Source organism: Anser brachyrhynchus (assembly GCF_964034855.1).
Source record: "Anser brachyrhynchus genome assembly, chromosome: 1".
NCBI classification, from domain to species: Eukaryota; Metazoa; Chordata; class Aves; order Anseriformes; family Anatidae; genus Anser; species Anser brachyrhynchus.
This window is the reverse complement of record NC_137694.1, coordinates 78,918,377-78,941,580: the sequence shown is the minus strand read 5'-3', so window position 1 is coordinate 78,941,580 and position 23,204 is coordinate 78,918,377. Positions and strand designations below refer to the sequence as shown.

Sequence of the window (23,204 nt, the reverse complement as noted above, 5' to 3'; positions counted from 1 at the left end):
ACCACTGGGGATGCACTGCAGTGAGTCCAGAGAGTGCACTGGCACCACTGAGAATGCACTTCAGTGAGTCCAGAGAGTGCACTGGCACCACTGGGGATGCACTGCAGTGAGTCCACAGAGTGCACTGGCACCACTGGGGATGCAGTGCAGTGAGTCCAGAGAGTGCACTGGCACCACTGGGGATGCACTTCAGTGAGTCCAGAGAGAGCACGGGCTCCACTGGGGATGCACTGCAGTGAGTCCACAGAGTGTACTGGCACCACTGGGGATGCAGTGCAGTGAGTCCAGAGAGTGCACTGGCACCACTGGGGATGCACTGCAGTGAGCCCAGTGAGTGCACTGGCACCACTGGATATGCAGTACAGTGAGTCCAGTGAGTGCACTGGCACCACTGGATATGCAGTACAGTGAGTCCAGTGAATGCACTGGCACCACTGGTGATGCAGTATAGTGAGTCCAGTGAGTGCACTGGCACCACTGGGGATGCAGTGCAGTGAGTCCAGAGAGTGCACTGGCACCAGTGGGGATGCACTGCAGTGAGTCCAGAGAGTGCACTGGCACCACTGGGGATGCACTGCAGTGAGCCCAGTGAGTGCACTGGCACCACTGGATATGCAGTACAGTGAGTCCAGTGAATGCACTGGCAACACTGGGGATGCAGTGCAGTGAGTCCAGAGAGTGCACTGGCACCACTGGTGATGCAGTATAGTGAGTCCAGTGAGTGCACTGGCACCACTGGGGATGCAGTGCAGTGAGTCCAGAGAGTGCACTGGCACCACTGGGGATGGAGTGCAGTGACTCCAGAGAGTGCACTGGCACCACTGATGATGCAGTACAGTGAGTCCAGTGATTGCACTGGACCACTGGGGATGTAGTGCAGTGACTCGAGAGAGTGCACTGGCACCACTGGGGATGCAGTGCAGTGACTCCAGAGAGTGCACTGGCACCACTTGGGATGCAGTGCAGTGAGTCCAGAGAGTGCACTCGCACCACTGGGGATGCAGTGCAGTGAGTCCAGAGAGTGCATTGGCACCACTGGGGATGCAGTGCAGTGAGTCCAGAGAGTGCACTGGCAGCACTGGGGATGCACTGCAGTGAGTCCACAGAGTGCACTGGTACCACTGGGGATGCAGTGCAGTGAGTCCAGAGAGTGCACTGGCAACACTGGGGATGCACTGCAGTGAGTCCAGAGAGTGCACTGGCACCACTGGGGATGCAGTGCAGTGAGTCCAGAGAGTGCACTGGCACCACTGGGGATGCAGTGCAGTGAGTCCAGAGAGTGCACTGGCAGCACTGGGGATGCACTGCAGTGAGTCCAGAGAGTGCACTGGCACCACTGGGGATGCACTGCAGTGAGTCCAGAGAGCGCACTGGCACCACTGGGGATGCACTGCAGTGAGTCCACAGAGTGCACTGGCACCAGTGGGGATGCACTGCAGTGAGTCCAGAGAGTGCACTGGTACCACTGGGGATGCACTGCAGTGAGTCCAGAGAGTGCACTAGCACCACTGGGGATGCAGTGCAGTGAATCCAGTGAGTGCACTGGCACCACTGGGGATGCAGTGCAGTGAGTCAAGAGAGTGCACTGGCACCACTGGGGATGCAGTACAGTGAGTCCAGAGAGTGCATTGGCACCATTGGAGATGCAGTGCAGTGAGTCCAGAGAGTGCACTGACACCACTGGGGATGCACAGCAGTGAGTCCAGAGAGTGCATTGGCACCACTGGGGATGCACTGCAGTGAGTCCAGAGAGTGCACTGGCACCATTGGAGATGCAGTGCAGTGAGTCCAGAGAGTGCACTGGCACCACTGGGGATGCAGTGCAGTGAGTCCAGAGAGTGCACTGGCACCACTGGGGATGCAGTGCAGTGAGTCCAGAGAGTGCACTGGCACCACTGGGGATGCACTGCAGTGAGTCCAGAGAGTTCACTGGCACCACTGGAGATGCACTTCAGTGAGTGCAGAGACTGCACTGGCACCACTGGGGATGCAGTGCGGTGAGTCCAGTGAGTGTCCTGGCACCACTGGGGATGCACTGCAGTGAGTCCAGAGAGTGCATTGGCACCACTTAGGATGCAGTGCAGTGAGTCCAGAGAGTGCACTGGCACCACTGGGGATGCAGTGCAGTGAGTCCAGAGAGTGCACTGGCACCACTGGGGATGCAGTGCAGTGAGTCCAGAGAGTGCACTGGCACCAATGGGGATGCACTTCAGTGAGTCCACAGAGTGCACTGGCTCCACTGGGGATGCAGTGCAGTGAGTCCAGAGAGTGCACTGGCACCATTGGAGATGCAGTGCAGTGAGTCCAGAGAGTGCACTGGCACCACTGGGGATGCAGTGCAGTGAGTCCAGAGAGTGCACTGGCACCACTGGGGATGCAGTGCAGTGAGTCCAGAGAGTTCACTGGCACCACTGGGGATGCACTTCAGTGAGTGCAGAGACTGCACTGGCACCACTGGGGATGCAGTGCAGTGCGTCCAGTGAGTGTACTGGCACCACTGGGGATGCACTGCAGTGAGTCCAGAGAGTGCATTGGCACCACTTGGGATGCAATGCAGTGAGTCCAGAGAGTGCACTTGCACCACTGGGGATGCAGTGCAGTGAGTCCAGAGAGTGCACTGGCACCACTGGGGATGCAGTGCAGTGAGTCCAGAGAGTGCACTGGCACCAATGGGGATGCACAGCAGTGAGTCCACAGAGTGCACTGGCACCACTGGAGATGCAGTACAGTGAGTCCAGAGAGTGCACTGGCACCACATGTGATGCAGTGCAGTGAGTCCAGAGAGTGCTCTGGCACCACTGGCGATGCACTGCAGTGAGTCCAGAGAGTGCACTAGCACCACTGGGGATGCAGTGCAGTCAGTCCAGTGAGTGTACTGGCACCACTGGGGATGCACTTCAGTGAGTCCAGAGAGTGCTCTGGCACCACTGGCGATGCAGTGCAGTGAGTCCAGAGAGTGCACTGGCACCACATGTGATGCACTGCAGTGAGTCCAGAGAGTGCTCTGGCACCACTGGGGATGCAGTGCAGTGAGTCCAGAGAGTGCACTAGCACCACTGGGGATGCAGTGCAGTCAGTCCAGTGAGTGTACTGGCACCACTGGGGATGCACTGCAGTGAGTCCAGAGAGTGCTCTGGCACCACTGGCGATGCAGTGCAGTGAGTCCAGAGAGTGCACTAGCACCACTGGGGATGCAGTGCAGTCAGTCCAGTGAGTGTACTGGCACCACTGGGGATGCACTGCAGTGAGTCCAGAGAGTGCACTGGCACCACTGAGAATGCACTTCAGTGAGTCCAGAGAGTGCACTGGCACCACTGGGGATGCACTGCAGTGAGTCCACAGAGTGCACTGGCACCACTGGGGATGCAGTGCAGTGAGTCCAGAGAGTGCACTGGCACCACTGGGGATGCACTTCAGTGAGTCCAGAGAGAGCACGGGCTCCACTGGGGATGCACTGCAGTGAGTCCACAGAGTGTACTGGCACCACTGGGGATGCAGTGCAGTGAGTCCAGAGAGTGCACTGGCTCCACTGGGGATGCAGTGCAGTGAGTCCAGAGAGTGCTCTGGCACCACTGGGTATGCAGTGCAGTGAGTCCAGAGAGTGCACTGGCAAAACTGGGGATGCATTGCAGTGAGTCCAGAGAGTGCACTGGCACCACTGGGGATGCAGTGCAGTGAGTCCAGAGTGTGCACTGGCACCACTGGGAATGCAGTGCAGTGAGTCCAGAGATCGCACTGGCACCACGGGGGATGCACTTCAGTGAGTCCAGAGAGTGCACTGGCACCACTGGGGATGCAGTGCAGTGAGTCCAGAGAGTGCACTGGCACCACTGGGGATGCACTGCAGTGAGTCCAGAGAGTGCACTGGCACCACTGGGGATGCAGTGCAGTGAGTCCAGAGAGTGCACTGGCACCAGAGGGAATGCACTGCAGTGAGTCCAGTGAGTGCACTGGCACCACTGGGGATGCAGTGCAGTGAGTGCAGGGAGTGCACTGGCACCACTGGGGATGCAGTGCAGTGAGTCCAGAGAGTGCAGTGGCACCACTGGGGATGCAGTGCAGTGAGTCCAGAGAGTGCACAGGCAGCACTGGGGATGCAGTGCAGTGAGTCCAGAGAGTGCATTGGCACCACTCCTGCTGCAGTGCAGTGAGTCCAGAGAGTGCACTGGCACCACTGAGAATGCACTTCAGTGAGTCCAGAGAGCGCACTGGCACCACTGGGGATGCAGTGCAGTGAGTCCAGAGAGTGCACTGGCACCACTGAGAATGCACTTCAGTGAGTCCAAAGAGTGCACTGGCAGCACTGGGGATGCACTGCAGTGAGTCCAGAGAGTGAACTAGCACGACTGGCAATGTAGTGCAGTGAATCCAGTGAGTGCACTGGCACCACTGGGGATGCACTGCAGTGAGTCCAGAGAGTGCACTGGCACCACTGGGGATGCACTGCAGTGAGCCCAGTGAGTGCACTGGCACCACTGGAGATGCAGTACAGTGAGTCCAGTGAATGCACTGGCAACACTGGGGATGCAGTGCAGTGAGTCCAGAGAGTGCACTGGCACCACTGGTGATGCAGTATAGTGAGTCCACAGAGTGCACTGGCACCACTGAGAATGCACTTCAGTGAGTCCAGAGAGTGCACTGGTACCACTGGGGATGCAGTGCAGTGAGTCCAGAGAGTGCACTGGCACCACTGGGGATGCAGTGCAGTGAATCCAGAGAGTGCACTGGCACCACTGGGGATGCAGTGCAGTGAGTCAAGAGAGTGCACTGGCACCACTGGGGATGCACTGCAGTGAGCCCAGAGAGTGCACTGGCACCACTGGGGATGCGGTGCCGGGAGTCCAGAGAGTGCACTGGCACCACTGGGGATGCAGTGCAGTGAGTCCAGAGAGTGCACTGGCACCACTGGGGATGCAGTGCAGTGAGTCCACAGAGTGCACTGGCACCACTGGGGATGCACTGCAGTGAGTCCAGAGAGTGCTCTGGCACCACTGGGGATGCAGTGCGGTGAGTCCAGAGAGTGCACTGGCACCACTGGGGATGCAGTGCAGTGAGTCCAGAGAGTGCACTGGCACCACTGGTGATGCACTGCAGTTACTCCAGAGAGTGCACTGGCACCACTGGGGATGCGGTGCGGTGAGTCCAGAGAGTGCACTGGCACCACTGGGGATGCAGTGCAGTCAGTCCAGTGAGTGTACTGGCACCACTGGGGATGCACTGCAGTGAGTCCAGAGAGTGCACTGGCACCACTGAGAATGCCCTTCAGTGAGTCCAGAGAGTGCACTGGCACCACTGAGGATGCACTGCAGTGAGTCCACAGAAGGCACTAGCACCACTGGGGATGCAGTGCAGTGACTCCAGAGAGTGCACTGGCACCACTGGGGATGCACTTCAGTGAGTCCAGAGAGTGCACTGGCACCACTGGGGATGCAGTGCAGTGAGTCCAGAGAGTGCATTGGCACCACTGGGGATGCAGTGCAGTGAGTCCAGAGAGTGCACTGGCACCACTGGGGATGCACTGCAGTGAGTCCACAGAGTGCACTGGTACCACTGGGGATGCAGTGCAGTGAGTCCAGAGAGTGCACTGGCACCACTGGGGATGCACTGCAGTGAGTCCAGAGAGTGCACTGGCACCACTGGGGATGCAGTGCAGTGAGTCCAGAGAGTGCACTGGCACCATTGGGGATGCAGTGCAGTGAGTCCAGAGATTGCACTGGCAGCACTGGGGATGCAGTGCAGTGAGTCCAGAGAGTGCACTGGCACCACTGGGGATGCACTGCAGTGAGTCCAGAGAGTGCACTGGCACCACTGGGGATGCACTGCAGTGAGTCCACAGAGTGCACTGGCACCACTGAGAATGCACTTCAGTGAGTCCAGAGAGTGCACTGGTACCACTGGGGATGCAGTGCAGTGAGTCCAGAGAGTGCACTAGCACCACTGGGGATGCACTGCAGTGAATCCAGTGAGTGCACTGGCACCACTGGGGATGCAGTGCAGTGAGTCCAGAGAGTGCACTGGCACCACTGGGGATGCACTGCAGTGAGCTCAGAGAGTGCACTGGCACCACTGGGGATGCGGTGCCGGGAGTCCAGAGAGTGCACTGGCACCACTGGGGATGCAGTGCAGTGAGTCCAGAGAGTGCACTGGCAAAACTGGGGATGCACTGCAGTGAGTCCAGAGAGTGCTCTGGCACCACTGGGGATGCAGTGCAGTGAGTCCAGAGAGTGCACTGGCACCACTGGGGATGCAGTGCAGTGAGTCCAGAGAGTGCACTGGCACCACTGGTGATGCACTGAAGTTACTCCAGAGAGTGCACTGGCACCACTGGGGATGCGGTGCGGTGAGACCAGAGAGTGCACTGGCACCACTGGGGATGCAGTACAGTCAGTCCAGTGAGTGTACTGGGACCACTGGGGATGCACTGCAGTGAGTCCAGAGAGTGCACTGGCACCACTGAGAATGCCCTTCAGCGAGTCCAGAGAGTGCACTGGCACCACTCAGGGATGCAGTGCAGTGAGTCCACAGAGTGCACTAGCACCACTGGGGATGCAGTGCAGTGAGTCCAGAGAGTGCACTGGCACCACTGGGGATGCACTTCAGTGAGTCCAGAGAGTGCACGCGCTCCACTGGGGATGCACTGCTGTGAGTCCAGAGAGTGCTCTTGCACCACAGGGGATGCAGTGCAGTGAGTCCAGAGAGTGCACTGGCAGCACAGAGGATGCAGTGCAGTGAGTCCAGAGAGTGCTCTGGCACCACTGGGGATGCAGTGCAGTGAGTCCAGAGAGTGCACTGGCACCACTGGGGATGCACTGCAGTGAGTCCAGAGAGTGCACTGGCACCACTGGGGATGCACTTCAGTGAGTCCAGAGAGTGCACTGGCACCACTGGTGATGCACTGCAGTGAGTCCAGAGAGTGCACTGGCACCACTGGGGATGCACTGCAGTGAGTCCAGAGAGTGCACTGGCACCACTGGGGATGCAGTGCAGTGAGTCCAGAGAGTGCACTGGCACCAGAGGGAATGCACTGCAGTGAGTCCAGTGAGTGCACTGGCACCACTGGGGATGCAGTGCAGTGAGTCCAGAGAGTGCACTGGCACCACTGGACATGCAGTGCAGTGAGTCCAGAGAGTGCAGTGGCACCACTGGGGATGCAGTGCAGTGAGTCCAGAGAGTGCACTGGCAGCACTGGGGATGCAGTGCAGTGAGTCCAGAGAGTGCACTGGCAATACCGGGGATGCAGTGCAGTGAGTCCAGAGAGTGCACTGGCACCACTGGGGCTGCAGTGCAGTGAGTCCAGAGATTGCACTGGCACCACTGGGGATGCAGTGCAGTGAGTCCAGAGATTGCACTGGCACCACTGGGGATGCAGTGCAGTGAGTCCAGAGAGTGCACAGGCAGCACTGGGGATGCAGTGCAGTGAGTCCAGAGAGTGCACTGGCACCACTGGGGATGCAGTGCAGTGAGTCCAGAGAGTGCTCTGGCACCACTGGGGATGCAGTGCAGTGAGTCCAGTGAGTGTACTGGCACCACTGGGGATGCACTGCAGTGAGTCCAGAGAGTGCACTGGCACCACTGAGAATGCACTTCAGTGAGTCCAGAGAGTGTACTGGCACCACTGGGGATGCAGTGCAGTGAGTCCAGAGAGTGCACTAGCACCACTGGGAATGCAGTACAGTGAGTCCAGTGAGTGCACTGGCACCACTGGGGATGTAGTGCAGTGACTCGAGAGAGTGCACTGGCACCACCGGGGCTGCAGTGCAGTGAGTCCAGAGAGTGCACTGGCACCACTGGGGATGCACTGCAGTGAGTCCAGTGAGTGCACTGGCACCACTGGGGATGCAGTGCAGTGAGTCCAGAGAGTGCATTGGCACCACTGGGGATGCAGTGCAGTGAGTCCAGAGAGCACACTGGCACCACTGGGGATGCACTGCAGTCACTCCAGAGAGTGCACTGGCACCACTGATGATGCAGTACAGTGAGTCCAGTGAGCGCACTGGCACCACTGGGGATGTAGTGCAGTGATTCGAGAGAGTGCACTGGCACCACTGGGGATGCAGTGCAGTGAGTCCAGAGAGTGCACTGGCACCACTTGGGATGCAGTGCAGTGAGTCCAGAGAGTGCACTGGCACCACTGGGGATGCAGTGCAGTGAGTCCAGAGAGTGCATTGGCACCACTGGGGATGCAGTGCAGTGAGTCCAGAGAGTGCACTGGCACCACTGGGGATGCACTGCAGTGAGTCCAGAGAGTGCAGTGGCGCCACTGGGGATGCAGTGCAGTGAGTCCAGAGAGTGCACTGGCACCACTGGGGATGCACTGCAGTGAGTCCAGAGAGTGCACTGGCACCACTGGGGATGCAGTGCAGTGAGTCCAGAGAGTGCACTGGCAGCACTGGGTATGCAGTGCAGTGAGTCCAGAGAGTGCACTGGCACCACTGGGGATGCACTGCAGTGAGTCCAGAGAGCGCACTGGCACCACTGGGGATGCACTGCAGTGAGTCCACAGACTGCACTGGCACCACTGGGGATGCGGTGCCGGGAGTCCAGAGAGTGCTTTGGCACCACTGGGGATGCACTGCAGTTACTCCAGAGAGTGCACTGGCAACACTGGGGATGCAGTACAGTGACTCCAGAGAGTGCACTGGCACCACTGGGGATGCACTGCAGTGAGTCCAGAGAGTGCACTGGCACCACTCAGGGTGCAGTGCGGTGAGTCCAGAGAATGCGCTGGCACCAATGGGGATGCATTGCAGTGAGTCCAGAGAGCGCACTGGCTCCACTGGGGATGCAGTGCAGTCAGTCCTGTGAGTGTACTGGCACCACTGGGGATGCAGTGCAGTGAGTCCAGAGAGTGCACTGGCACCACTGAGAATGCACTTCAGTGAGTCCAGAGAGTGCACTGGCACCACTGGGGATGCACTGCAGTGAGTCCAGAGAGTGCACTGGCACCTACGGGGATGCACTGCAGTGAGTCCAGAGATTGCACTGGCACCACTGGGGATGCAGTGCAGTGAGTCCAGAGAGTGCACGGGCTCCACTGGGGATGCAGTGCAGTGAGTCCAGAGAGTGCACTGGCACCACTGGGGATGCACTGCAGTGAGTCCAGAGAGTGCACTGGCACCACTGGGGATGCACTGCAGTGAGTCCAGAGATTGCACTGGCACCACTGGGGATGCAGTGCAGTGAGTCCAGAGATTGCACTGGCACCACTGGGGATGCAGTGCAGTGAGTCCAGAGAGTGCACAGGCAGCACTGGGGATGCAGTGCAGTGAGTCCAGAGAGTGCACTGGCACCACTGGGGATGCAGTGCAGTGAGTCCAGAGAGTGCTCTGGCACCACTGGGGATGCAGTGCAGTGAGTCCAGTGAGTGTACTGGCACCACTGGGGATGCACTGCAGTGAGTCCAGAGAGTGCACAGGCACCACTGAGAATGCACTTCAGTGAGTCCAGAGAGTGTACTGGCACCACTGGGGATGCAGTGCAGTGAGTCCAGAGAGTGCACTAGCACCACTGGGAATGCAGTACAGTGAGTCCAATGAGTGCACTGGCACCACTGGGGATGTAGTGCAGTGACTCGAGAGAGTGCACTGGCACCACCGGGGCTGCAGTGCAGTGAGTCCAGAGAGTGCACTGGCACCACTGGGGATGCACTGCAGTGAGTCCAGTGAGTGCACTGGCACCACTGGGGATGCAGTGCAGTGAGTCCAGAGAGTGCATTGGCACCACTGGGGATGCAGTGCAGTGAGTCCAGAGAGTGCACTGGCACCACTGGGGATGCACCTCAGTGAGTCCAGAGAGTGCACTGGCACCACTGGTGATGCACTGCAGTGAGTCCAGAGAATGCACTGGCACCACTGGGGATGCAGTGCAGTGAGTCCAGAGAGTGCACTGGCACCACTGGGGATGCAGTGCAGTGAGTCCAGAGAGTGCACTGGCACCACTGGGGATGCAGTGCAGTGAGTCCAGAGAGTGCACTGGCACCACTTGGGATGCAGTGCAGTGAGTCCAGAGAGTGCACTGGTAGCACTGGGTATGCAGTGTAGTGAGTCCAGAGAGTGCACTGGCACCACTGGGGATGCACTGCAGTGAGTCCAGAGAGCGCACTGGCACCACTGGGGATGCACTGCAGTGAGTCCACAGACTGCACTGGCACCACTGGGGATGCGGTGCCGGGAGTCCAGAGAGTGCTTTGACACCACTGGGGATGCACTGCAGTTACTCCAGAGAGTGCACTGGCAACACTGGGGATGCAGTACAGTGAGTCCAGAGAGTGCACTGGCACCACTGGGGATGCACTGCAGTGAGTCCAGAGAGTGCACTGGCACCACTCAGGGTGCAGTGCGGTGAGTCCAGAGAATGCACTGGCACCAATGGGGATGCAGTGCAGTGAGTCCAGAGAGTGCACTGGCTCCACTGGGGATGCAGTGCAGTCAGTCCTGTGAGTGTACTGGCACCACTGGGGATGCAGTGCAGTGAGTCCAGAGAGTGCACTGGCACCACTGAGAATGCACTTCAGTGAGTCCAGAGAGTGCACTGGCACCACTGGGGATGCACTGCAGTGAGTCCAGAGAGTGCACTGGCACCTACGGGGATGCACTGCAGTGAGTCCAGAGAGTGCACTGGCACCACTGGGGATGCACTTCAGTGAGTCCAGAGAGTGCACGGGCTCCACTGGGGATGCAGTGCAGTGAGTCCAGGAGTGCACTGGCACCACTGGGGATGCAGTGCAGTGAGTCCAGAGGGTGCACTGACACCACTGGGGATGCAGTGCAGTGAGTCCACAGAGTGCACTGGCACCACTGGGGATGCAGTGCAGTGAGTCCAGAGAGTGCACTGGCACCACTGGGGATGCAGTGTAGTGAGTGCAGAGAGTGCACTGTGAACACTGGGGATGCAGTGCAGTGAGTCCAGAGAGTGCACTGGCACCACTGGGGATGCACTGCAGTGAGTCCAGAGATTGCACTGGCACCACTGGGGATGCACCTCAGTGAGTCCAGAGAGTGCACTGGCACCACTGGTGATGCACTGCAGTGAGTCCAGAGAATGCACTGGCACCACTGGGGATGCAGTGCAGTGAGTCCAGAGAGTGCACTGGCACCACTGGGTATGCAGTGCAGTGAGTCCAGACAGTGCACTGGCACCAGAGGAAATGCACTGCAGTGAGTCCAGTGAGTGCACTGGCACCACTGTGGATGCACTGCAGTGAGTCCAGAGAGTGCACTGGCACCACTGGGGATGCACTGCAGTGAGTCCAGAGAGTGCACTGGCACCACTGGGGATGCAGTGCAGTGAGTCCAGAGAGTGCACTGGCACCACTGGGGATGCAGTGCAGTGACTCCAGAGAGTGCACTGGCACCACTGGGCATGCAGTGCAGTGAGTCCAGAGAGTGCACTGGCACCACTGGGGATGCACTTCAGTGACTCCAGAGAGTGCACTGGCACCACTGGGGATGCAGTGCAGTGAGTCCAAAGACTTCACTGGCAAAACTGGGGATGCAGTGCAGTGAGTCCAGAGAGTGCACTGGCACCACTTGGGATGCAGTGCAGTGAGTCCAGAGAGTGCACTGGCACCACCGGGGCTGCAGTGCAGTGAGTCCAGAGAGTGCACTGGCACCACTGGGGATGCACTGCAGTGAGTCCAGAGAGTGCACTGGCACCACTGGGGATGCAGTACAGTGAGTCCAGAGAGTGCACTGGCACCACTGGGGATGCAGTGCAGTGAGTCCAGAGAGTGCACTGGCACCACTGGGGATGCACTACAGTGAGTCCAGAGATTTCACTGGCACCACTGGGGATGCAGTGCAGTGAGTCCAGAGAGTGCACTGGCACCACTGGGCATGCAGTGCAGTGAGTCCAGAGAGTGCACTGGCACCACTGGGGATGCACTTCAGTGAGTCCAGAGAGTGCACTGGCACCACTGGGGATGCAGTGCAGTGAGTCCAAAGACTTCACTGGCAAAACTGGGGATGCAGTGCAGTGAGTCCAGAGAGTGCACTGGCACCACTGGGGATGCAGTGCAGTGAGTCCAGAGAGTGCTCTGGCACCACTGGGGATGCACTGCAGTGAGTCCAGAGACTGCACTGGCACCACTGGGGATGCAGTGCAGTGAGTCCAGAGAGTGCACTGGCACCACTGGGGATGCAGTACAGTGAGTCCAGAGAGTGCACTGGCACCACTGGGGATGCACTGCAGTGAGTCCAGAGAGTGCACTGGCACCACTGGGGATGCACTACAGTGAGTCCAGAGATTGCACTGGCACCACTGGGGATGCAGTGCTCTGAGTCCAGAGAGTGCACTGGCACCACTGGGGATGCAGTGCATTGAGTCCAGAGAGTGCACTGGCACAACTGGGGATGCACTTCAGTGAGTCCAGAGAGTGCACTGGCACCACTGGAGATGCAGTGCAGTGAGTCCAGAGAGTGCACTGGCACCACTGGGGATGCAGTGCAGTGAGTCCAGAGAGTACACTGGCACCACTGGGGATGCAGTGCAGTGAGTCCAGAGAGTTCACTGGCACCACTGGGGATGCAGTCCAGTGAGTCCAGTGAGTGTACTGGCACCACTGGGGATGCAGTGCAGTGACTGCAGAGATTACACTGGCACCACCGGGGATTCACTGCAGTGAGTCCAGAGAGTGCACTGGCACCACCTGTGATGCAGTGCAGTGAGTCCAATGAGTGCACTGGCACCACTGGGGTTGCAGTGCTGTGACTCCAGAGAGCACACTGGCACCACTGGGGATGCAGTGCAGTGAGTCCAGAGAGTGCACTGGCACCACTGGGAATGCAGTGCAGTGAGTGCAGAGAGTGCACTGGCACCACTGGGGATGCAGTGCAGTGAGTCCAGAGAGTGCACTGGCACCACCTGTGATGCAGTACAGTGTGTCCAGTGAGTGCACTGGCACCACTGGGGATGCAGTGCTGTGACTCCGGAGAGCGCACTGGCACCACTGGGGATGCAGTGCAGTCAGTCCAGTGAGTGCACTGGCACCACTGGGGATGCAGTGCAGTGAGTGCAGAGAGTGCAATGGCACCAATGGGGATGCACTTCAGTGAGTCCAGAGAGTGCACTGGCACCACTGGGGATGCAGTGCAGTGAGTCCAGAGATTGCACTGGCACCACTGGGGATGCAGTGCTGTGACTCCAGAGAGCGCACTGGCACCACTGGGGATGCAGTGCAGTGAGTCCAGAGAGTGCACTGGCACCACTGGGGATGCACTGCAGTGAGTCCAGAGAGTGCACTGGCACCACTGGGGATGCACTGCAGTGAGTCCACAGAGTGCACTGGCACCACTGGGGCTGCAGTGCAGTGAGTCCAGAGAGTGCACTGGCACCACTGGGGATGCACTGCAGTGAGTCCAGAGATTGCACTGGCACCACTGGGGATGCAGTGCAGTGAGTCCAGAGAGTGCACTGGCACCACTGGGGATGCACTACAGTGAGTCCACAGAGTGCACTGGCACCACTGGGGATGCTCTGCAGTGAGTCCAGAGATTGCACTGGCACCACTGGGGATGCAGTGCAGTGAGTGCAGAGAGTGCACTGGCACCACTGGGGATGCACTTCAGTGAGTTCAGAGAGTGCACTTGCACCACTGGGGATGGGTTTCAAGCCAACTGCATTAACCGCTCATGCTTCTTTCTTATGAGACGTTAGTAAACCAATTACATAGCCTTGTCAAGACTAAATCACAGGTAAAAATCCTGTACATCTCATGTGGCCAACCACTCCCAACTAGGATTCCAAGAACCAGGAGGTTCGGTGAAAATAGGGCTAGTGCTATTAGAGGGGTGATTATTAGGGTAAGCCCTAAGCTGTCTTTAATGGAGAAGTATGGGTGGAATGGGATTTTGTCGCAGTCTGATACGATTCCTAGTGGGTTATTTGAGCCTGATTCGTGTAGGAAGGTTAGGTGGACTAGGGTGATTCCTGCAATTAGGAAGGGCAGTAGGAAGTGGATGGCGAAGAATCGGGTTAAGGTTGGATTGTCTACTGAGAATCCTCCTCAGGCTCATTCTACTAGAGTTTGCCCAATGTACGGGATGGCTGAGAATAGGTTGGTGATTACGGTGGCCCCTCAGAATGACATTTGTCCTCATGGTAGGACATACCCTACGAAGGCAGTTGCTATTAGGGTGAGTAGGAGGATTACTCCTGTGTTTCAGGTTTCTTTGTATAGGTAGGAGCCGTAGTAGAGGCCTCGTCCGATGTGTAAGTAGATGCAGATAAAGAAGAGCGAAGCACCGTTGGCGTGGAGGTTGCGGATGAGCCATCCGTACTGGACGTCTCGGCATGTGTGAGCTACTGAGGAGAAGGCGAGTGAAGTGTCTGCGGTGTAGTGTATGGCTAGTAGCAGGCCTGTTAGGATTTGTGTGGCTAAGCAGATGGCTAGAAGGGAGCCGAAGTTTCATCAGGCAGAGATGTTGGAGGGGGCGGGTAGGTCGATTAGGGAGTTGTTGATTATTTTTAGTAGGGGATGGGATTTGCGGATGTTAGGGGCCATTAGTGAGTCTGTGTGTTATTAGGATTATTACCAGGATGGAGAGGGCGAAGGATCCTAGGTAGGCCTTAATTAGCCCTGTGTGTATTGAGGTTGCGGCTTTGCTTGCGGCTACTTGTAGTTCAGCAAGGCCCTCTGGCCCTATTTTTTTGAGTCAGGAGAGGTCGATCAAGTGTAGGGCAATGTTTTGTCCCTTTTCTAGTAGGTTTTTGGAGAAGAATCGGTGTACTAGGGGGTTGAAGTACCCTAATGCAGAGGAGAAGTTTATGAGGGGGTTTGGTTTGGGGTGAGTGAGGGTGTGTGTTATGTTCGATAGTTCTAGGGCTAGGATGATTCCTAGGATTGTTATGAGGATGGCAGCGGTTTTGGTGATAAGGGGTATGGTTATTGGGGGGGTTTTGGTTGGTGTGATGAAAGAGGTAATGATTATTCCTGCTGTAATGCTGCCTAGGGCGAGTCGGGTTAGGGGGGCGGTGATTAGTGGGTTGTTTTCGTTTATTGATACTATTGGGGGGATTCGGGTTTGTCCAGCTTGGACTAGGATGGTTATGCGGATGCTGTAGGTTGCGGTGAATGCTGTGGCTATAAGGGTTAGGAGTAGGGCTCAAGTATTTAGGTATGATGTGTTTAAGCTTTCGATGATGAGGTCTTTTGAGTAGAATCCGGCTAGGAATGGGGTTCCTATCAGCGCCAGGTTTCCGATGGTTAGGCAGGAAGTAGTGACTGGGAGTATTTTCTGTAGGCCTCCTATCTTTCGGATATCTTGTTCTCCGTTTAGGTTGTGGATGATAGACCCTGAGCATAGGAATAGTATGGCTTTAAAGAAGGCATGGGTTGAGATGTGTAGGAAGGCTAGTTGTGGGAGGTTTAGTCCGATAGTGACTATTATTAGTCCTAGTTGGCTGGATGTTGAGAAAGCAATGATTTTTTTGATGTCATTTTGGGTTAGGGCGCATGTGGCAGCGAATAGGGTTGATAGAGCACCTAGGCATAGGCAGGCAGTTAGGGCTGTCTGGTTGGTGGCTAGCAGGGGGTGCATGCGGATGAGCAGGAAGATTCCGGCTACTACTATGGTACTGGAGTGCAGTAGGGCTGATACTGGGGTGGGGCCTTCTATTGCTGCGGGCAGTCATGGGTGGAGTCCAAATTGGGCGGATTTTCCTGCGGCTGCGAGGATTAATCCTATGAGGGGGAGGATTGGGGTTTGGTGGGGGTGTACGGCTTGTTGGATCTCTCAGGTGTTGAATGTTGAAGCTAGTCATGCTATGCTCAGGATCAGTCCGATGTCTCCGATTCGGTTGTAGATTACGGCTCGTAGGGCGGCGGTGTTGGCATCTGCTCGGCCTTGTCATCAGCCGATGAGAAGGAAGGACATGATTCGTACTCCTTCCCAGCCTACGAATAGGAGGAATATGTTGTTTGCGGTTGTTAGGAGGAGTATGGCGACTAGGAATGTCAGTAGGTAGGTGAAAAATTTTGTTACGTATGGCTCTGAGGCCATGTATCATATGGCGAATTGTAGGATTGATCATGTTACAAATAGGGCGATTGGAAGAAATGTTATTGAGTATTGGTCTATTTTTAGGCTCAGGGGGATTTTAAAGTTTATAATGAATTTTCACTCCCAGTGGCAGGTGACAGATTCTACTCCCGAGTAGATGAATGCGGTTGTAGGGGCTAGGCTAATTAGGAATGCGGTTTTAACAGCGCGGGTGGTGGCTTGTGGGGTGTTTTTAAAGTTTTTAAATAGAAATGGCAGGATGATTGGGGTTAGGAGGATTGTCAGCGTGAGTAGTGTGAGGGAGTTGATTAGTAGTGTGGGGTTCACTACTTTTACTTGGATTTGCACCAAGATGGGTGGTTCCTAAGACCAGTGGATTGCTGTTATCCTTTAAAAGTAAGGGGGCTGAGGTTTTAGGCTCAGATGTAAGAGTTAGCAGCTCTTGTTGGTTAAACCCTCCCCTCGGCAGGTAAGAAGGTTTGAACTTCTATTCTTAGAATCACAGTCTAATGTTTGGTTTAAACTATACTTGCATGAGGGGATTCCGGAGATCAGTTCGGGTTTGAGGATTAGGAGGAATATTGGGATAATGTGGAGTGTTATGAGCAGGTGTTCTCGCGTGGTTGAGTTTTGCATAGATGTGATGTGGGAGGGGATTGAGCCTCGTTGGGTCATTAGTAGTATGAATAAGGTGTAGGAGGCGGTTAGTAGGGTTGCGATTCCTGTTAGGATGATCGTGAAGGCAGATCAGTTGAATAAGGTGATTATAATGGTTAGCTCTGCTATGAGGTTTGTTGTTGGGGGTAAGGCTATGTTTGTTAGATTGGCCAGCAATCATCAGGTAGCTATGAGTGGTAGGAGAGGTTGTAGGCCTCGTGTGAGTAGTAGAATTCGGCTGTGCGTACGTTCATAGTTTGTGTTGGCTAGGCAGAATAGTATGGAGGAAGTTAGTCCATGGGAAATTATTAGGATCATTGCCCCTGAGAATGATCAGTGGGTTTGGATTATTCCTGCGGCGATAACTAGGCCTATGTGGCTAACGGATGAATAAGCGATTAGTGATTTTAGGTCTGTCTGTCGTAGGCAGATTGAGCTAGTCATTAGGGCGCCTCATAGGGCCAGGGTTAGGAAGGGGTAGTGCAGGAGGTTGGACAGTGGGCCCATAAATAGAGTGACTCGTATAATTCCGTATCCTCCTAGCTTTAGTAGTAGGGCGGCGAGGAGTATTGAGCCTGCGATGGGTGCTTCTACGTGGGCTTTTGGCAGTCAGAGGTGTAGGCCATATAGTGGGGCTTTTACTATGAATGCTATGAGCAGTGCTAGACCTGATAGTATTCCTGTCCATGAGGTGGATAGGGTTGGGTGGGTTAGTTGTAGGGTTGGCAGGTGCAGGGTGCCAATTTTCCTACCCCTCACACTAGCTCTGTGCCTCTGACACATCAGCATACCTATCTGCTATGCAGGCCTACCTCCTTACATAAGGAAATGTGCCTGAACTACAAAGGGTCACTATGATAAAGTGAACATAGAGGTATAACAGCCCTCTCATTTCCTGTTGACCTTAGAAAAGTAGGAATTGAACCCACACAAGAGAAATCAAAATTCTCCATACTTCCCTTATATTATTTTCTAGTAGAGTCAGCTAATCAAGCTATCGGGCCCATACCCCGAAAATGATGGTTTAACCCCCTCCTCTACTAATGAACCCTTACGCGACCCCAATCATAACCTTCAGCCTCATCTTGGGCACCACAATCACAATTTCCAGCAACCACTGAGTTCTGGCCTGGACAGGACTGGAGATCAACGCACTAGCCATCATTCCCCTAATTGCCAAATCCCACCACCCACGAGCAGTAGAAGCCGCAACGAAATACTTCCTAACCCAAGCAGCTGCTTCCGCCCTGGTCCTATTCTCTAGCATAACCAATGCCTGAGTCACCGGCCAATGAGACATCACACAAATAAACCACCCAACCTCCTGTCTACTACTGACAGCAGCAATCGCTATTAAACTGGGCCTAGTGCCATTTCACTTCTGATTCCCAGAAGTACTACAAGGATCGCCACTAATAACAGCCCTGCTACTCTCGACCCTCATAAAATTCCCCCCACTAACCCTGCTCCTACTAACATCCAAATCCCTCGACCCAGCTCTACTCACCGCCATGGCCCTAGCCTCAACAGCACTAGGAGGCTGAATAGGACTGAACCAAACACAAACACGCAAAATCCTAGCCTTCTCGTCCATCTCCCACTTAGGCTGAATCGCCATCATCCTAGTTTACAGCCCCAAATTGGCCTTACTTACCTTCTACCTATACACAATCATAACATCAGCCGTATTCCTAGCCCTTAACAAAATCAAAGCCCTTAACCTATCCATGATCACAACCTCATGAACAAAAACCCCAGTGCTAAACGCCACCCTAATACTAGTACTTTTATCCCTAGCAGGCCTCCCCCCATTAACAGGCTTTATACCAAAGTGACTTATCATCCAAGAACTAACTAAACAGGAAATAACACCAGCAGCCATGGCAATTGCCATGCTATCACTGCTCAGCCTCTTCTTCTACCTACGCCTCGCATACCACTCAACAATTACCCTTCCCCCCAACTCCTCTAACCACATAAAACAATGATACACTAGCAAAGCCCCAAGCACACCTACTGCGGTCCTTGCCTCACTATCAATCCTCTTACTTCCCCTGTCCCCAATAATACATGCCATTGTCTAGAAACTTAGGATAACACCCCAAACCGAAGGCCTTCAAAGCCTTAAATAAGAGTTAAACCCTCTTAGTTTCTGCACATTAAGACTTACAGAATATTAACCTGTATCTTCTGAATGCAAGTCAGACGCTTTAATTAAGCTAAAGCCTCCCTAGACAGATGGGCTTCGATCCCACAAAACTCTAGTTAACAGCTAAATGCCTAAACCAATTGGCTTCTGCCTACAAAGACCCTGACGCACCCTAGTGCGCATCGATGAGCTTGCAACTCAACATGAATTTCACTACAGAGCCGATAAGAAGAGGAATTAAACCTCTGTAAAAAGGACTACAGCCTAACGCTTCAACACTCAGCCATCTTACCCGTCACCTTCATCAACCGATGACTATTTTCCACTAACCATAAGGATATTGGCACCCTGTACCTCATCTTCGGGGCATGAGCAGGAATAGTCGGCACCGCACTCAGCCTATTAATCCGCGCAGAACTAGGACAACCAGGAACTCTCCTAGGCGACGACCAAATTTACAATGTAATCGTTACCGCTCACGCCTTTGTAATAAGCTTCTTTATAGTCATACCCATCATGATCGGAGGATTCGGCAACTGATTAGTCCCCCTCATAATCGGTGCCCCCGACATAGCATTCCCGCGAATAAACAACATAAGCTTTTGACTCCTCCCCCCATCATTCCTCCTCCTACTAGCCTCATCCACTGTAGAAGCTGGCGCCGGCACAGGCTGAACTGTCTACCCTCCCCTAGCAGGTGACCTTGCCCACGCCGGAGCTTCAGTAGACCTGGCTATCTTCTCACTCCACTTAGCCGGTATCTCCTCCATCCTTGGGGCCATCAACTTTATCACCACAGCCATCAACATAAAACCCCCCGCACTCTCACAATACCAAACCCCACTATTTGTCTGATCCGTACTAATTACCGCCATCCTACTCCTTCTATCACTCCCCGTACTCGCCGCCGGTATTACAATATTACTAACTGATCGAAACCTAAACACCACATTCTTCGACCCCGCTGGAGGAGGAGACCCAATCCTGTACCAACACCTATTCTGATTCTTCGGACACCCAGAAGTCTATATTCTGATCCTACCGGGGTTCGGAATCATCTCACACGTAGTCACGTACTACTCAGGCAAAAAGGAGCCCTTCGGCTACATGGGAATAGTCTGAGCCATACTATCCATCGGCTTCCTAGGATTCATCGTCTGAGCTCACCACATGTTTACAGTAGGAATAGACGTTGATACCCGAGCCTACTTTACATCAGCCACTATAATCATTGCCATCCCTACCGGAATCAAAGTATTTAGCTGACTAGCCACCCTGCACGGAGGAACAATCAAATGAGACCCCCCCCAATACTATGAGCTCTAGGATTTATCTTCCTATTTACCATCGGAGGATTAACAGGAATCGTTCTTGCAAACTCTTCCCTAGACATCGCCCTGCACGACACGTACTACGTAGTTGCCCACTTCCACTACGTCCTATCCATAGGCGCCGTCTTTGCCATTCTAGCAGGATTTACTCACTGATTCCCACTACTCACTGGGTTTACCCTACACCAAACATGAGCAAAAGCCCACTTCGGGGTAATATTTACAGGAGTAAACCTAACGTTCTTCCCCCAGCACTTCCTAGGCCTAGCAGGAATACCCCGACGATACTCGGACTATCCCGACGCCTACACACTATGAAACACCATTTCCTCCTAGTCCTAGGACTTAGAGAAACTCCAGTACTAAAAATAGTAAACACAAGCAATAATTTCATATACTTCACTCTCACTCACCACTCAACTATCAGCTAACCACACCCCCGTCCACATAGCTTAACACAAAGCATGGCACTGAAGTTGCCAAGATGGCATAAAACATGCCTGCGGACAAAAGACTTAGTCCTAACCTTACGGTTGGTTTTTGCTAAATATATACATGCAAGTATCCGCGCCCCAGTGTAAACGCCCTCGACCACCTACCCCCATACAGGCCTTGAGGAGCGGGTATCAGGCACACCCAAGTAGTAGCCCAAGACGCCTCGCTAAGCCACGCCCCCACGGGTATTCAGCAGTAATTAACATTAAGCAATGAGTGCAAACTTGACTTAGTTATAGCAACAGCCTAACTTCAAGGGTTGGTAAATCTTGTGCCAGCCACCGCGGTCATACAAGAAACCCAAATCAACCGTCCTATTGACACGGCGTAAAGAGTGGTAAAATGCCTATCCTAGCTAACTAAGATCAAAATGCAACTAAGCTGTCATAAGCCCAAGATGCACCTAAACACACCATTAAGATGATCTTAGGAACTAACGACTGATTTAAACCCACGAAAGCCAGGGCCCAAACTGGGATTAGATACCCCACTATGCCTGGCCCTAAATCTTGATACTTACTTTACCGAAGTATCCGCCAGAGAACTACGAGCACAAACGCTTAAAACTCTAAGGACTTGGCGGTGCCCCAAACCCACCTAGAGGAGCCTGTTCTACAATCGATAATCCCCGATTAACCCAACCACCCCTTGCCAACACAGCCTACATACCGCCGTCGCCAGCCCACCTCGAATGAGAGCACAACAGTGGACACAATAGCACCCCGCTAATAAGACAGGTCAAGGTATAGCCTATGGAGTGGAAGAAATGGGCTACATTCCCTATTCATAGGGCACACGGAAAGAAGCGTGAAACCACTTCTGGAAGGCGGATTTAGCAGTAAAGTGGGACAATAGAGCCTACTTTAAGCCGGCCCTGGGGCACGTACATGGTTAAACATGCCTGTTAGTAGTGTGGCGAGCCATAGTGGGAAGGCTAGGGCTATGTTCATAGATAGTTGGGTGGTTGGGGTGAATGTATATGGAAGGAGGCCTAGAAGGTTGATTGTAAGAAGTATGATTATTAGGGATGTAAATATTATGGCTCATTTGTGGCCATTTTTGTTGAGTGGGACTATTAGTTGTTTTGTGATTAGGTGAAGGAGTCATGTTTGGATAGTAGAAAGGCGGTTGTTGATTCATCGGTTGTTTGGGGACGGGAATAGTAGGGCTGGGAAGAGTAGGGATAGTAGGATTAAGGGGATGCCGAATAGATTGGGGCTGGAAAATTGGTCAAAGAAGCTTAGGTTCATGGTCAGGATCATGGTGTGGGTTTGGTAGTGAGGGAGGTCTTATTTGATGGGGGGTTGGTTGTGGTGAAGGCTAGTAGTTTTGGTTGGATGAGGAGTGCTAGGGTTAATCAGGTTATAATTATGATTGAAAATCATGGTGCGGGGTTAAGCTGTGGCATATCATTAAGGAGGGGGAAGTCCCTCTTTGGCTAGCTTAAAAGGCTAGTGCTGTTGCATAGCTTCTTAATGATTAGGATGATGATAGAAGGGACGATCAGGCCTCGAAATGTGGGAGTGGGGTTGATTCTACTACAATGGGTATGTAGCTGTGATTAGCCCCGCAAATTTCTGAGCATTGTCCGTAAAAAATCCCAGGCCGGGTGGTAATGAATGAAGTTTGGTTTAGTCGGCCTGGGATTGCGTCTGTTTTAACTCCGAGCGTTGGGACTGCTCAGGAGTGGAGTACGTCTCCTGCAGTAATGATCACGCGGATGGGGGATTCTATTGGGATAACTACGCGGTGGTCAACTTCTAGCAGTCGGAAGTGGCCGTTGGGTAAGTCTGGGGTGGGCACTATGTAGGAGTCGAATGATAGGTCTTTGAAGTCTGTGTATTCGTAGCTTCAGTATCATTGGTGGCCGATGGCTTTTAGGGTGAGGTCTGGTTCGTCGATTTCGTCCATTATGTAGAGGATTTGTAGGGATGGGAGGGCGAGGAGTACCAGGACGATAGCAGGTAGGATTGTCCAGATCAGCTCTACTTCTTGGGCGTCTACAGCATTGGACGAGAGTTTTTCTGTTAGTATGTGGGCTAAAAGGTAGAGAACTAGGCTGCAGATAGCTAGGGCAACGATTAGGGCGTGGTCGTGGAATTCAACGAGTTCTTCTATGATGGGTGATGAGGCGTCTTGGAATCCTAGTTGGGAGTGGTTGGCCACATGAGATGTACAGGATTTTTGCCTGTGATTTAGTCTTGACAAGGCTATGTAATTGGTTTACTAACGTCTCATAAGAAAGAAGCATGAGCGGTTAACCTCCTGGGAGACCCAGAAACCTTCACCCCAGCAAACCCACTAGTAACCCCACCACACATCAAGCCAGAATGATACTTCCTATTCGCCTACGCCATCCTACGTTCAATCCCAAATAAACTAGGAGGCGTATTAGCACTGGCCGCCTCCGTACTGATCCTATTCCTAATCCCATTCCTGCACAAATCAAAACAACGAGCAATAACATTCCGACCACTCTCCCAGCTCCTATTCTGAGTACTAGTCGCCGACCTCCTCGTCCTAACATGAGTAGGAAGCCAACCCGTCGAACACCCATTCATCATCATCGGCCAA

At 54.1% G+C, this 23,204-nt stretch overlaps 1 long non-coding RNA gene across 3 annotated transcripts in view; it reads left to right on the top strand.

Moving 5' to 3' along the window:
• Positions 1 to 23,204, top strand: part of LOC308187502 — a 290,980-nt gene that overhangs the window by 68,992 nt on the left and 198,784 nt on the right. Inside the window, exon 2 of one of the 3 annotated variants that reach the window (XR_013944731.1) lies at positions 13,754 to 13,834. This is a non-coding gene — a long non-coding RNA (uncharacterized lncRNA). Of the gene's footprint in view, positions 1 to 13,747; positions 13,850 to 23,204 lie in introns of those variants that run through there. The other 2 variants (XR_013944732.1, XR_013944733.1) reach the window with 2 other exon arrangements.